Source organism: Dama dama, chromosome 15 (assembly GCF_033118175.1).
Source record: "Dama dama isolate Ldn47 chromosome 15, ASM3311817v1, whole genome shotgun sequence".
Classification (NCBI taxonomy): Eukaryota; Metazoa; Chordata; class Mammalia; order Artiodactyla; family Cervidae; genus Dama; species Dama dama.
The window spans coordinates 38,392,040-38,406,616 of NC_083695.1; positions in this window are offsets into that span (position 1 = coordinate 38,392,040).

Below are 14,577 nucleotides of genomic sequence, written 5' to 3' on the forward strand. Positions count from 1 at the left end.
TCTCACTTATCATTTGCTGTTTTTCCACTAAACTATTCTCTCCACCACCTCATCTTTTCTTATTTTCAATTCAATAAATTTACTTTTCTAGAGAGTCTATTATTGATTTCACAAGCCTCCTTTATCTTATATTCTTTACCCACAATCTCCCTATATTTTTTCACATTCTTTACTCTTTTTTCTCTACCATAATTTGAATTCTCACTTGCTCTCAATATTTTTTTAAGGAAATCTTGAATGATTTATGAAACACTATCAAGTATTCCAAGCTGTACACATTATGGGAGTCTCAGAGATAGGAGAGAGAGAGAGAGAGAAAAAAAAGGAGCTGTGTATGTAAGGAGAAAATGGCTGAAAACTTCCCAAATGAAGCTCAAAGTTAGCAGAAGGAAGGAAATAATAAAGATCAAAGAAGACATAAATGAAATAAAGGCCAGGACAATAATGCAAAAGGTCAGTGGAACAAAGAACTGGTTTTTCAAAGTATTGTAAATAATTGACAAACTTTTAGCTAAGATAAAAAAACAAATAAATGAAATTATAAATGAAAAAGACATCACAACTTCACACTCTAGAAATACTTAGAATCATAAGAGGATATGAACAATTATATACCAACAAGTTAGATAACCTAGAAGAAATGAGTAAGTCCCTAGAAACACAACAACATACCAACACTGAATGAGGAAGAAACAGAAAACTTAAATAGACCAGGAACAAGTAAAAAGAAAATTAAATAGTAATTTTTAAAAGCCCAACACAGAAAACCCCAGAATTGAATGACTTCACTGGTGAAGTCTACAAAATATTGCAAGAATTAATGCCAATTCTTTTTAAACATTTTCAAACACTGAATACATCAAAGCTCATTATACAAGGCCAGCCTTACCCAGATACTAAAGCCAGAGTACAAAGACAGTGCAAGGAAAGAAAACTATAGACCAATATCCCTGATGAATATAGATGCAAAGAATAATAGGGAGCCAAGCTTAAGAACACATTAAAAGGGTTATACATAATGACCAATGGATTTATCCCTGGGATGTTAGGATGGTTCAACACATGCAAATCCATGGATGTGATACTTTACATTAATACAGTGAAAGATAAAAGTTACACGATCACCCCAATGGGCAACTTAGTAGTTCAGTAGGGTCCTGTTCTTTGTGATCCCATGAACTGTAGCACACCAGGTTCCTCTGTCCATGGAACTGTCCAGACAAGAATACTGGAGAGGGTTGCAGTTTCCTTCTCCAGTGGATCTTCCCAACCCAGGGATTGAACCTGGGTCTTCTGCACTGCAGGCAGATTCCTTACTGTTTAAGCCACCAGGTAAAGCCTGATCTCAAAAGATGCAGGTAAAGTATTTGCCAGAATACAACACCCTTTTGTGATAAAAATCCTCAACTTATTGTGTATAGGAAATAACACATCTCAAAATAATAGAGGCCACATATAACAAACCTACAGCTCATATTCCACTCAATGGTAAAAATGTACAAGATTTCTCTCTAAGATCAATCTTGTTGTCAAGACCAGGATACCCACTCTTATCATTCTTATTCAATATAGCACTGGAAGTCTTAGCTAGAGTCGTTAGGCAAGAGAAAGAAATGAAAAGCATCCAAATAAAAAAGAAGTAAATTGCCACGATTTGCAGATGATATAATATTACATACAGAAATTACCAAAGACAACCCAAAACTGTTGGAAATAATAAAGTTAGTACAGCTGAAAGATTTAAGAAATCAATATTCAGAAATCATTTCTATAAAAAGAAATATCTGAAAAGAAATAAAGGAAACTAGCCCATTTTAATAGCTTAAAACAATAAAATGCCTAGAAAAAATTTTAAACACTTAAAATATCTGTACAATGAAAGTACACAACTTTGTTGAAAGTAATCCAAGGCAAAAACAAAAGGAAAGATATTTGATGTTCATGGATTGAAAGAACTAATATTGCTAAAATGGTCATAGATTTAGAGATAGACAATAAATTTATAGATATAGATCACGGTCTATAGATTCAGTTCTATTCCTATCAAAATTCTAATGGCATGCTTCACAGAAATAGAAAAAAAAATCCAAAAATTTGTATGGAACCACAAAGGACTCTGAATAGTCAAAGTGTTGTAGGAAGGGGGAGTCCTTCTCCAGGGTCCCAAGAGTGGGCTCTTGTCTAACACTCAGAAAAGAATTTTCTGAGGAGACATGTGGGGACAAAGCTAGAGACTTTATTGGAAGAGGGCACTTGGGCAGAGAGCAGCAGGGTAGGCAACCCAGGAGACCTCCTCTGCCACATGGCTCATAGTCTCAGGTTTTCTGTTGATGGGATTAGTTTCTGGGTTGTCTGTGGTCAATCATTCTGACTCAGAGTCCTTCCTGGTGGTGCACGCATCACTCAGCCAAGATGGATGCTAGCGAGAGGGATTCTGGGAGGTGGACAGACACGTGGTGTCTCCTCCTGACCTTTCCCAAACTCTCCCGGTTGGTGGTGGCTTATTAGTTCTGTATTCCTTACCAAGAACTCCTGTCATAAAACAACTCATGCAAATGGTTGCTAGAGAGTCTGGCCAGGGCGGGTGGTTTCAGTCACTGTGCTTCCCATATCAAAAGCAACCCTGAAAAAGAAGAACAAAGTTGGAGGTATCACATACCTCATTACAAAATACTCTATATGAAATTTTGTAATAATAACAGTATGGTTCTAGAATAAAAATAGACAGACAGTCAAGCAGAGCAGAACGGGGAACTGAAAGGTTGTCATTGAGCCATGAAAGACTCCAAGATTCTTGGCCTCTGGAGGAGAGGAATTCAAGCCGGGGCCAGTGACGAGTCTTGATCACTCAGAGCTTTTATGTAATACAGTTTTATTAAAGTATAAAAGAGATATAGAAAGCTTCTGACATAGACATCAGAAGGGGGCAGAAAGAGTGCCTCCTTGCTAGCCTTTCAAAGTATGTTATATACCTATCAGTGAGCTGTTAATTAGAGAAAGGAAATGTCTCAAAACTCAGAGTGGCACCAGGCCCCTCACCCACAACATACATTTTGAGATAACACTGGCACCAGGTGAGTCATCCCTGGCCATAAAATGATTGATATGATCTTGAGGAAAGGCATGTTTCCAAGTAAATATGCAGTTTCATTAACATAGATTAGGAGAACAATATATGTGTAAAACATACAGGTTTGTTGAGCCCTTATCATTTCTGAGTCTTAAGAGGAATGGACTTGAAGAAAGACAGAGTCTAGGGTAAATACATAGCTCATTAACATAGCTTAAGACAAACATTTCCATAAAAAATTGGTTAGCTCAAGCTTTGAGAAAAGTAAAGTTCAGGGGAAACCAGGTGTGGTCATGGCAACACAGAATTTTAAGAGAAACCTCTTTTTAAATTTGTATAGAGAACAAAAAAATTTAACACCGTTTCCTCCTGCTACCTAAGAGAGAGATAAAAAATGTCTGACACGTGCTATCTATTTCCTCCCTTTGGAGACCCTGGCCTTTCTGCATGTTACCCTCTCAGAACCAAGAAGGACATCATCCAAATATGGTCAAAATATTTGAAAAGGAAGCCAAGAACACCCAGTGGAAAAAGGATGGTCTCTTTAATCAATGGTGTTGAGAAAACCAGATCAACACATGCAGGACAATGAAAGTGGACCACTATCTTATAACACACACAAAAAATGTTAACTTGACACCAATCATAGATATTAGACCTGATACCATAACTCCTAGAAGAAAACACAGGGTAGAAGGTCCTCAACATTAGTCTTGGTAATGATATTTTAAATATGACACCAAAAGCACAAACAACAAAGGCAAAAGCAAACAAACAAACAAACAAAAACTGATATGACTGTAACAAATTTAAAAGTCTCTGCACAGCAAAGAAAGCAATTAAATGAAAAGCAATCCATAGAATGGGAGAAAAATTTTGCAAACCAATTATAGCAGTTAATATACAAAAAATATGAAGAACTCATACAACTCAATACCAATCTGATTTTAAAATAGATAAAGGGAAGAAAGACATTTGCCAAAGAAACATGCAAATGGTTAACAGGTATGAAGAGGTGTTCAGGTACTTAATCAGAAAATATACATCAAAACCAAAATAAGCTATTACCTCACACCTTTAGAACTAACACCCAAAAGAGATGTCCTTTTCATTATAGGAAAGGACAAAGTAGGAAGTCAAGAAACACCTGGAGTAACAGGCAAATTTGGCCTTGGAGTACAGAATGAAGCAGGGCAAAGGCTAAAAGAGTTTTGCCAAGAGAACACACTGGTCATAGCAAACACCCTCTTCCAATGACACAAGAGAAGACTCTACACATGGCCATCACCAGATGGTCAACACCAAAATCAGATAGATTATATTCTTTGCAGCCAAAGATGAAGAACCTCTATACAGTCAGCAAAAACAAGACTGGGAGCTGACTGTGGCTCAGATCATGAACTCCTTATTGCCAAATTCAGACTTAAATTGAAGAAAGTAGGGAAAACCACTAGACCATTCAGGTATGACCTAAATCAAGTCTCTTATGATTATACAGTGGAAGTGACAAATAGATTCAAGGGACTAGATCTGATAGACAGAGTGCCTGATGAATTATGGACAGAGGTTCATGACATTGTACAGGAGACAGGAATTAAGACCATCCCCAAGAAAAACAAACGCAAAAAAGCAAAATGGCTTGTCTGAGGAGGCCTTACAAATAGCTGAGTAAAGAAGAAAAGCTAAAGGCAAAGGAGAAAAGGAAAGATATACCCACTTGAATGCAGAGTTCCAAAGAATAGCAAGGAGAGATAAGAAAGCCTTCCTCAGTGATCAATGCAAAGAAATAGAGGAAAACAATAGAATGGGAAAGACTAGAGATCTCTTCAAGAAAATTAGAGATACCAAGGGAACATTTCATGCAAAGATGGGTTCGATAAAGGACACAAGTGGTATGGACCTAACAGAAGCAGAAGATATTAAGAAGAGGTGGCAACACAGAAGAACTGTACAAAAGATATCTTCATGACCCAAATAATCATGATGGTGTGATCACTCACCTACAGCCAGACATCCTGGAATGCAAAGTCAAGTGGGCCTTAGGAAGCATCACTATGACCAATGCTAGTGGAGGTGATAGAATTCCAGTTGAGCTATTTCAAACCCTAAAAGATAATGTTCTGATAGTGGTGCACTCAATAAGCCAGCAAATTTGGAAAACTCAGCAGTGGCCACAGGACTGGAAAATGTCAGTTTTCATTCCAGTCCCTAAGAAAAGCAATCCAAAGAATGCTCAAACTACTGCACAATTGCACTCATCTCACATGCTAGTAAAGTAAAGCTCAAAATTCTCCAAAACTAGGCTTCGACACTGCATGAAACTTGAAGTTTCAGATATTCCAGATGGTTTTAGAAAAAGCAGAGGAGACAGAGATCAAATTGCCAACATCCATTGGATCATTGAAAAAGCATGAGAGTTCCAGAAAAACATCTACTTCTGCTTTATTAACTACACCAAAGCCTTTGACTGTGTGGATCACATTAAACTGTGGAAAATTCTGAAAGAGATGGGAATACCAGACCACCTGACCAGCCTCTTGAGAAATCTGTATGCCGGTGAGGAAGCAGCAGTTAGATGGAACAACAGACTGTTTCCAAATCAGAAAGGAGTACATCAAGGCTGTATATTGTCACCCTGCTTATTTAACTGATATGCAGAGTACATCATGAGAAACACTGGGCTGGAAGAAGCACAAGCTAGAATCAAGATTGCTGGGAGAAATATCAGTAACCTCAGATATGCAGATGACACTACCCTTATGACAGAAAGTGAAGAAGAACTAAAGAGCCTCTTGATGAAATTGAGAGAGGAGAGTGAAAAAGTTGGTTTAAAAGTCAACATTCAGAAAACTAAGATCATGGCATCAGGTCCCATCACTTCATGGCAATTAGATGGGCAAACAGTGGAAACAGTACCAGACTTTAAGTTTTTGGGCTCCAAAATCACCACAGATGATAACTGCAGCCATGACATTAAAAGAATCTTGTTCCTTGCAAGAAAGTTATTACCAACCTAGACAGCATACTAAAAAGCTGAGACATTACTTTGCCAACAAAGTTCCATCTAGACAAGGCTATTGTTTTACCAGTAGTCATGTATGGATGCGAAAGTTGGACTATAAAGAAAGCTGAGCAACAAGGAATTGATGCTTTTGAACTTGGTGTTGAAGAAGACTCTTGAGAGTCCCTTGGACTGCAAGGAGATCCAACCAGTCCTTCCTAAAGGAAATCAGTTCTGAATATTCATTTGAAGGACTGATGTTGAAGGTTAAACTCCAATACTTTGGCCTCCTGATGGGAAGAGCTGGCTCATTTGAAAAGACCCTGATGCTGGGAAAGTTTGAAAGTGGGTGGAGAACGGGACGACCGAGGATGAGGTGGTTGGATGGCATCACCGACTCAATGGACATGAGTTTGGGTAAACTCTGGGAGTCGGTGATGGAGACGGAGGCCTGGCGTGCTGCGGTCCATGGGGTCTCAAAGCGTCAGAAATGACTGATCAGCTGAACTGAACTGATAAACATATGTGCAAAGGAATATTATTCAGCCATGAGAAAGAAGTATTTCCTGTCATTTGCAATAACGTGGATGGATCTTGAGAATATTAGGCTAACTGAAATAAGTCAGACCGAGAAAGAAAAATACTCTAAGATATCCCATATACATGGAATCTAGAAAAGAACAAATTCAAAAAACAGAGTAAATGGTTACTAGGGGATGACAGGGAGAAGGGTTAGAATATTTTTTTTAGTGTACAAACTTGTAACTAGTAGTAAATATGTCCTAGAGATCAAATACCTAGTGAATATAGACAATATCCTATTATAACGAAACTAAGAGACGAGGACCTAATATTTCATCCACTAAAAAGAAATTTTACCTGTTTTATGATAGAGGTGCTTATTATCACTACAATGGCAATCATATTACAATATATAAATACATGAAATTAATATGCTGTACATCTGAAATATACACAGTGTTGTCTGTCAAATATATTTCAGTTTGAAAAAAAAGAAATTTTTGCATTCCAGAATCTAGAATCCAAGTATGCTTGAATTTCTCTTTCATTATCTCTCAGGATCAAGGTAAAGAGATAATCTGGGCTAGCAATTTTGAATCAATATTTTATATCAAGTGTTTTGCTAAACAATTTTTACACGTTATATTATACAATGTGAGGGATTAAATAAAAATAAATTTGTCTATATCTTCTACCAATGGAGGAAAGCTTGGTTTTGTGCATTCAATGGTGGGGAAGGGACCTGTACTACCTATTCATCTCACAGGAGAAAATGAAGTCACATGAGGACATGGTAGAGAATGTAAGCAACAAGGTCCATTTGATTGTGGGATGTTGTCCTTGATGACTATAGTCAACACTAGAGAATAATGAAGAGTATATACTATGTGGACTCTGGATAAAATAATACCCATATTGCCAGGTTCAGACCAGGATTCCTTTTTTGCAGTAATGTTTCAGATGGCTTTGACACAAGACAGCTTATGGACTGGTAGAATAATTTTGAATGGAATTGTTCATATAATAAAGGGAAAAAATGTATCTAGTGATCAAAGAGAGAGCTAGAAAGAAAGTAGTTAATCTAGAGGAAGCCATATTCAGACTACCAACAAATAAAGTAAAGCAACCTATTAGAGATCAGGTTTTTTACAAATGTTATAGTACCCAATTAGCTTTGGGGGAGCTTCCCTGATGGTCCAGTAGTTAAGACTTCCTGCTTGCAATGCAGGAGATATGGGTTCCATTGTTGGTCAGGAACTAGGATCCCCCATACTTTGCTCCATGGCCAAACACAAAAGAAACAAACCAATAAGCTATGGGTTACAGGGACTTCAAAGAGGGTACACTGTGGAGAAGACTTGTTTTTCTTTTTTTGGCTGGGCCATGTGGCTTATGGGATCTCAGTTCCCTGACCAGGAATTGAACCCAGGCCACAGCGGTGAAACCCAGGAATCCTAACCACTGGGCCACCAGTTGTTGGGGGTTCTTTGCACATTTGCATCTTTGTACCAACCCGCCCCCCCTTCTTGAACTCTCAAGAAGACATGATTCTCTTGCTTCCCTTTGGGGTGTTTGACACAGCATTTACTCAAATCCTAGTAGCTAATGTTCATCCCTTGGGAATACATGTGGCCTTAAGTGGGTGAGCGGGACAGGCTCATTTGAATGGATGGTCAAGAAGGAATATGCATAAAGTAATGAGGAATCAAGCTGGTTAGGCAGGTGGTTTATTCCTTTATTCCTTATCTCCAAGGTACAAGAACAGATCACTTCTCTGGTAAGTTCTGAAGTAAGTGATTATGAAACAGAGATACATTGGTTACAAGGATCTTGGGTTTGAGAGCCCTAGGAGCCCATACAAACCCTGCCCCAAATCCACCCTCCCCTACCCCTTGGGATAACCTAATCATCTCAGTTAATTGGGCTCATCCTTGGTTGGGGTTGAGACACAGTTATCTTTGGTTGAGAAGCGTTGTTCTCCAAAAGGTAGGAAGACTGGTTTGGGGGTATATCTGAGTCTCTGAAAGAGTCATTTGTATCCAAAACCTATGATTCTGCTTCAACTGGCTTGCAAGACCCTGTGTTCTTCTGTTCTGCACGGAAGGAATGGAAATTCAGCCTCAACAGAAAAGTGTCTCTCCCAATACAGCCTGAAGAAAGACTGGTGATTCTAACTGAGGTGCGTTTTTTCAGGACATCATGACTGCTTATTTCTGAACATCTCTACATAAGAGATGAGCTTATAGTCATATCAAGTGGGCACGTGCCCACTGAAGGCATGAATTCACTGAAGACATGAATTTCAATCCATGCCTAAACCAGGAAAGGCATCTGAGCCAGAGAAAGTGATTTTTCATTTGGATCCCAGCTCTTAGCAGAGGGGGAAATGTTTTAAGGAATGCCTGTATACCTGAGGACTTGAGTACTCTGGGTAGTGAAACGAAGGCAGATTACTATTTCCCCTAAGAATCAAAAAATGGGAAATACTAAGATGTCAACTTTAAGGAAATGAAAGGACAAGATAAGCAATACTATATGAGGAGCCCTCCATTCTAGCCAAACAACGGAGAAGCCACTCCTAGCCTGGTGTGAACAGTTGCTCTGAATTTGCATGTAGTTGCAAGGATGAGATGAAAGTATAAATTGAACCCCCAAGATTGGCCTCAGAGACATTGCCCTCTTCTTAACAGGTCAGGGGGAAACAGCGCAATCTTACCTCTTCTGATGTCCATGTCTCCTTTTTCCTTCCCTTGTTATGGTTTTAGAATCAAAGAGCTCAGCAGAAGTGGGTCTGTGAATGCTCTGGCAGAAGGCCTCAATACCAGACCTCCCCTGACAGTTCCCAGAGACCAAAACCAAAGCAACCTGCCCACTGCTGTTGGGATGGACTGCCGGGAGCCAGCACACGAGATCCCACCCATGACAAAGCTATGAGGGATAAAACCTGAGGGGCAAGGCGGATCAGGTTTTCAGGGGTTTCGAAAAGGTCAGCTCATGAGATCCTACCCGTGATGAGGAGAAAGCCTGACAGGCAAGGCGGATCAGGTTTTCAGGGATTTCGAAAAGCTGTCCCCGGTGCTCACCTTAAAGATGATATCTGTCTTTCTGATGCCCGCCACAATAGACTACTCCCTAATTTCTGTGACACAGGCAGGCCTTCCCCCATCTCTTCCCAAATAAGAATCAATTTAGAACTTTAATCAATAAGTTTCCCAGGTGGTGGTATTTTATGAGATTATCCAGGGTAAAAGGAGTGTTTTAATTTAAACTCCTTTGCTGGTATTTTAGTTTATTTGGCTAATGCATTTATGCCCTTCGTACTAATATGCATGATTGCTCATAATACCCTAATCATAAAATAGCATAAAGAACCTGATCATATAAAGGCCCTAGTAGACATAGAGCCCTTTGGGGAGTGAGGAAGTCCTATTAGAAAACATAAGAAAAATTATTCTAAATGTGGTTATTGGGTTGACGTTTGCTTGCTGTGTTTTGCTTGCTGTATTTTTGCTTTTAATGTGCTAAGGTTGTGATATAGAAACCATTGTTAACATAGCTAAAGATCTGGAGAAATAAGAGCCTAGATAAATACCACCCTAGTGTGGTAACAATGAGATGGTTGTTAATTGTCAGCCAGGAGTGCTAGGCAGAAGCTGCCTCACCGAAGCCGCAGAGTCTGTGTGCGGTAAACTTCTTAGATAAACGCAACTGACAACTTCTGCAGAAGGATTAATTTTTGTGTTAACAAGGTTATACTTCTACTCTGTACTGTTGCCCTATGAGACTGCTACCTTTCAGTTAAGGTCACCATAGAAACAGAAAATAGGTTTACATTCACCTGACCTGCATAAAATGTTAATAGGCCCCAAGGCCAGAAGATAATGTACAAGACCCTCATAAACAGAGGAGTGTGCAGAAAACACCCTGGTTTTGTGAAGGAGAAGCTGACGTAATGTTAAACTATCTTCCTCTTAGAAATGTACTAACTTAGGGTATAAAAGCTATGGTAAAAAATAAAGCATTGCCAGATTCTGCCAGACCCTGCAAACACCCCCGTCTGATCATTCACTCTCTCTTTCTCTCTCTCTCTCTCTCTCTCTCTCTCTCTCTCTCTCTCTCTCTCTCTCTCTTTCTCTCTCTCTCCCTCGCAGACTTGGCCCTATCAAGGCGGGCCTCAGGTGTCTTCTCTCTCTCGCCGACGCCGTTCATCCTGAGGGTGCCCCCTGGATCCTGCCGAGGCTGGACCCCGGCAATGGACCTCACAGGCCTTTGTGCTTTGCAGATGCCCTGCCTTAAGACTGAAGTAAGAGGGAGAGACAGCAACAAAGACATCAATGGTTATTGGACAGGACATCTTACATGTTTGAAACAGAAACTCCTAGAGTGACATGCCACTGTTTATAGCAGATAGGAAATGGCAGCAATTTTTGATACTGGGGAGAAATGTCAAAGTGTCTCCCTATGATTTACTGGGGGAATTGATGTCAGTTGGCGTATCTTTTACCAGGGAAACCTGCAGCTAGGGCAGCAGCCAGCATGTAGGTGGTTACTAATTAAGCCCTATATTTAAGAGGACTGGATAGTCCTGTGAGTGGAGCAGGGACTGGTCAAGCAGGGAAGTGTAGAAAGAGCAAGAGAACAGACATTTTGAATGGGCTGACCATACAGTCCATCCCTACACAACCTGCATACCCCTTAATATTTTGGCCCACCCCTCTTCCACAATATTCCTGCCCTCAGGTATATAGAGGTGTACCACAAACAGATACCACAAATGCAACACAGACAACCACAGCTACTGAATACTGAGTCCAAAAGGTAGGCAACCTTTGGAGACAGGTATTTATCAGGTCAATTTTTCATGGAATTCCTGAGGACAACAGTAGCATATTGCTGTAGACCCAGCCTTCAGGTTCATTTTTGACTGAGGTCATCACTGTTGCTCTATCTGCAGACAGATCCCTCCACTCAGACTAGACATGAAATATAAGGTGTCTAACAGGCTCAATGCAGGGAAGATCATGACCATTAAGCAAAATACGAGCAGTAACAGCACTGTGACATATTAACACCCTTGACTACGATTTTTGTCCTGGGCTGCAGTACCATTATGGAGAAGGCAATGGCACCCTATTCCAGTACTCTTCCCTGGGAAATCCCATGGACAGAGGAGCCTGGTAGGCTGCAGTCCATGGGGTCGCTAAGAGTGGGACACGACTGAGCATCTTCATTTTCAATTTTCACTTTTATGCACTGGAGAAGGAAATGACAACCCACTCCAGTGTGCTTTCCTGGAGAATCCCAGGGACGGGGGCGCCTGGTGGGCTGCCGTTTATGGGGTCGCAGAGAGATGGACACGACTGAAGCGACTTAGCAGCAGCAGCAGCAGCAGTACCATTATGCTGTCCAACCTCTGTCCTCTTGAGCCAGTGTCAGACACTGGAGGGGGTGTAACAGAACACAAGGTTAATATAATGGTGCCTTTCTTTAGTAGGGGGCCTTGATTAATTTCTTAGTCTTCTTAGCTGGGTCCAGATGAAATCTGTAAGCTCCTTTCTAGTCTTAATCCCCACAGGGCAGCAAACCCCAAACACCTGGGACTTTCCTGCCAGTTTTAGTCCCAGGGCCACTTACAGTATGTTCCCCTGGGGGTAGATCCTGTGGCAAGGGCAAAAGTGAGTTATTCTCCTGATCCTTAGCTGGCAATGATACCTGGGTGGTCAACAGTTGAATACCAATGATATTGACTAGTTTGCCTCTGGGTTAACACGATGTAGATATGCCCTGTGCTGACTGCTCCTGGAATATTTAATGATAAGTTCCGAGACTTAAGCTAGCCTCTTGGTTCACAGGTTGAGACAGTGGGTTTCCTCTGTCATTGTTGCTTACTTAGTCCACTCATCCTTCTATTAGCCCGGCAGCAGTAGGGCTGTAGGTCAGGTGGAAACGCCAGGGTATGGCATTTTTATCAGCTCATTCCTGAACTTCATGGCCACTAAAGCAGTGTTCTTTTGCATTGCTCAGCAACTTGAGTAGGCCCACTGTAACAGCTTCGACTTGGTAAACAGCTTTACTGTTGTAAAGCATGTAGGCTGCATAGAGCATTGTTCCTTAACAGTATATCCCTGCTCTGCCCCCTCCCACACTTGGGAACAGAAGCCCAGAGGGTACTCTTTTTATTTCGCCATTGCCACAGGTTCCAACCAAACCCTTCAGGGTAACTGACCATGGCCAATTCACAAGCCTGTCCCAGTTAGTGTCCCTAAAGCCTGTAATTGTTTAGGGGTGGGGGGGGGGTGAGGGGTATGTTTGTATTTTGTAGAAAACAATAAAACCAGAAAGGCTCTTATGTTTTGCCAGTATCACAAGACCTCCCCAGGCAGTCAGGTGAAGCACAAGCCCAGGCTGCTACTTTTATACTGGGAAGAGCCTCTGAGGTTAGCAGGATGTCACCAGCTTAATGGAAGAGAAAGCTATCTCTCATAGGAACCCACATGCTAGAGGAATGACACCCCGGGATGATCCCCACAAGTCTCCCTTCCCTGTCCTCATTCTCCAACATCTCGGCACTCACAGGATTACCTGCAGCCTTCTGGCTGACTCACCAGTTGTTGGGCTGCACCCTGCAGGTGTGCATGCGTGTTGATGCCCAGCTTTGAGATCAAAGCAAGAGCTGGGAGACAGGGACAAAGACATCCATGGCTTATTAGATAAGGAATCTTACATGTCCAAAAAGAAGGGTCTTAGCGCAACCATGTTCAGCAGAGAGCAGGAAGGACATGGACGCAATTTTCACTGCTTCAGGGAGGAACCCACCAGTCTAACAGGAAGGTGATGTCAGTTTGCTCATCAGTTACCAGGGAAACCAGTGTCTGGGGCAGCAAGTATGTAGGCAGTTACCAGTAAGCCCTGTAATGAAGACAATTGGATAGTCATGTGAGTGAAGGCGGGTTGGGCAGGGGATGAACAGAGAGCATAGAAAGTCATCTTGAGGCAAGTGGAGAGTTGTCCTAGAGCTACAGCAGAAAGCAAAAGAGTGACCCCTGCCAGCTCCCACAGACACTGTCTCCCACAGGTGTTGCCTCAGCAGCCCTTCACCTGCCCCACTTCTGCTCAGATTGGCCAAGCAGCTCCTAGCTCTTTCCTAGTGTCTGAGCAGTAATGTTGAGATGATGATGCAAGAGAAGTGGGCACAGCAGGTGCTGTTTCTTGGACTCTGCAGAGGCAGGCTGCTTTTGCAAGAGCTGTAGATCATTGTGAAACTTGCTGTTCTTCTCTGGACCTTGGATCCCTGGACGTCATGAAATGCAGACCCTGATGCTGCCAATTTACTCACAGGGCTGCAGTGAGGTACATATGAGATCCTGGGCTGAGGGTGTGCTTTGATCTCTAAGGTGGGTTTAGTCCTATCAATATTAGTGGCAGGTATCCAGAGGCCAGGTGGACACCTGGATTCAGCTGGGGGTGAATTTGAGTGAGTCAAAAATAAGGAAATTACCCTACTTCCTGAAGAGAATTCTCAGGAAACTGGGGCTGAGGATCAAGTTACAGGGCAGGTATAAAGAGCCAGTGCTTACCCAGGAACTCTAACTTGCCTGGACGTTCTGGACCCTTACAGGAAGCAACTGTGAGTGTCTCTGTCCTTGCCTCTTAATTTGCTTCAAATGTCTGGTGAATATCTTCCTGCCTACGTGGGTGCTTGAAGAAGGCAGGGTGTGTGTAGATCTTCCACTCTAGGAGGTTCAATGCTGGTGGTGGGATAAAATGTGGGTAATAAGGGGTTCTCTTCACTCTGCTCCCTTGGTTTGGTGGGAGATGTGTTTCCAGGACAGGGAGAGGGGGAGAGTTGGATGTGACATCCAACCAGATCTCTGATATCAGCCATTGTCTGGAAGTCCCCAGGGTAAATGCAATTCATCTTCCTCTTGGAAGGAGGCACTTCTCTGGTCAGGAAACCCCTTCCCTCCCATCAGCCTGCTTGGCA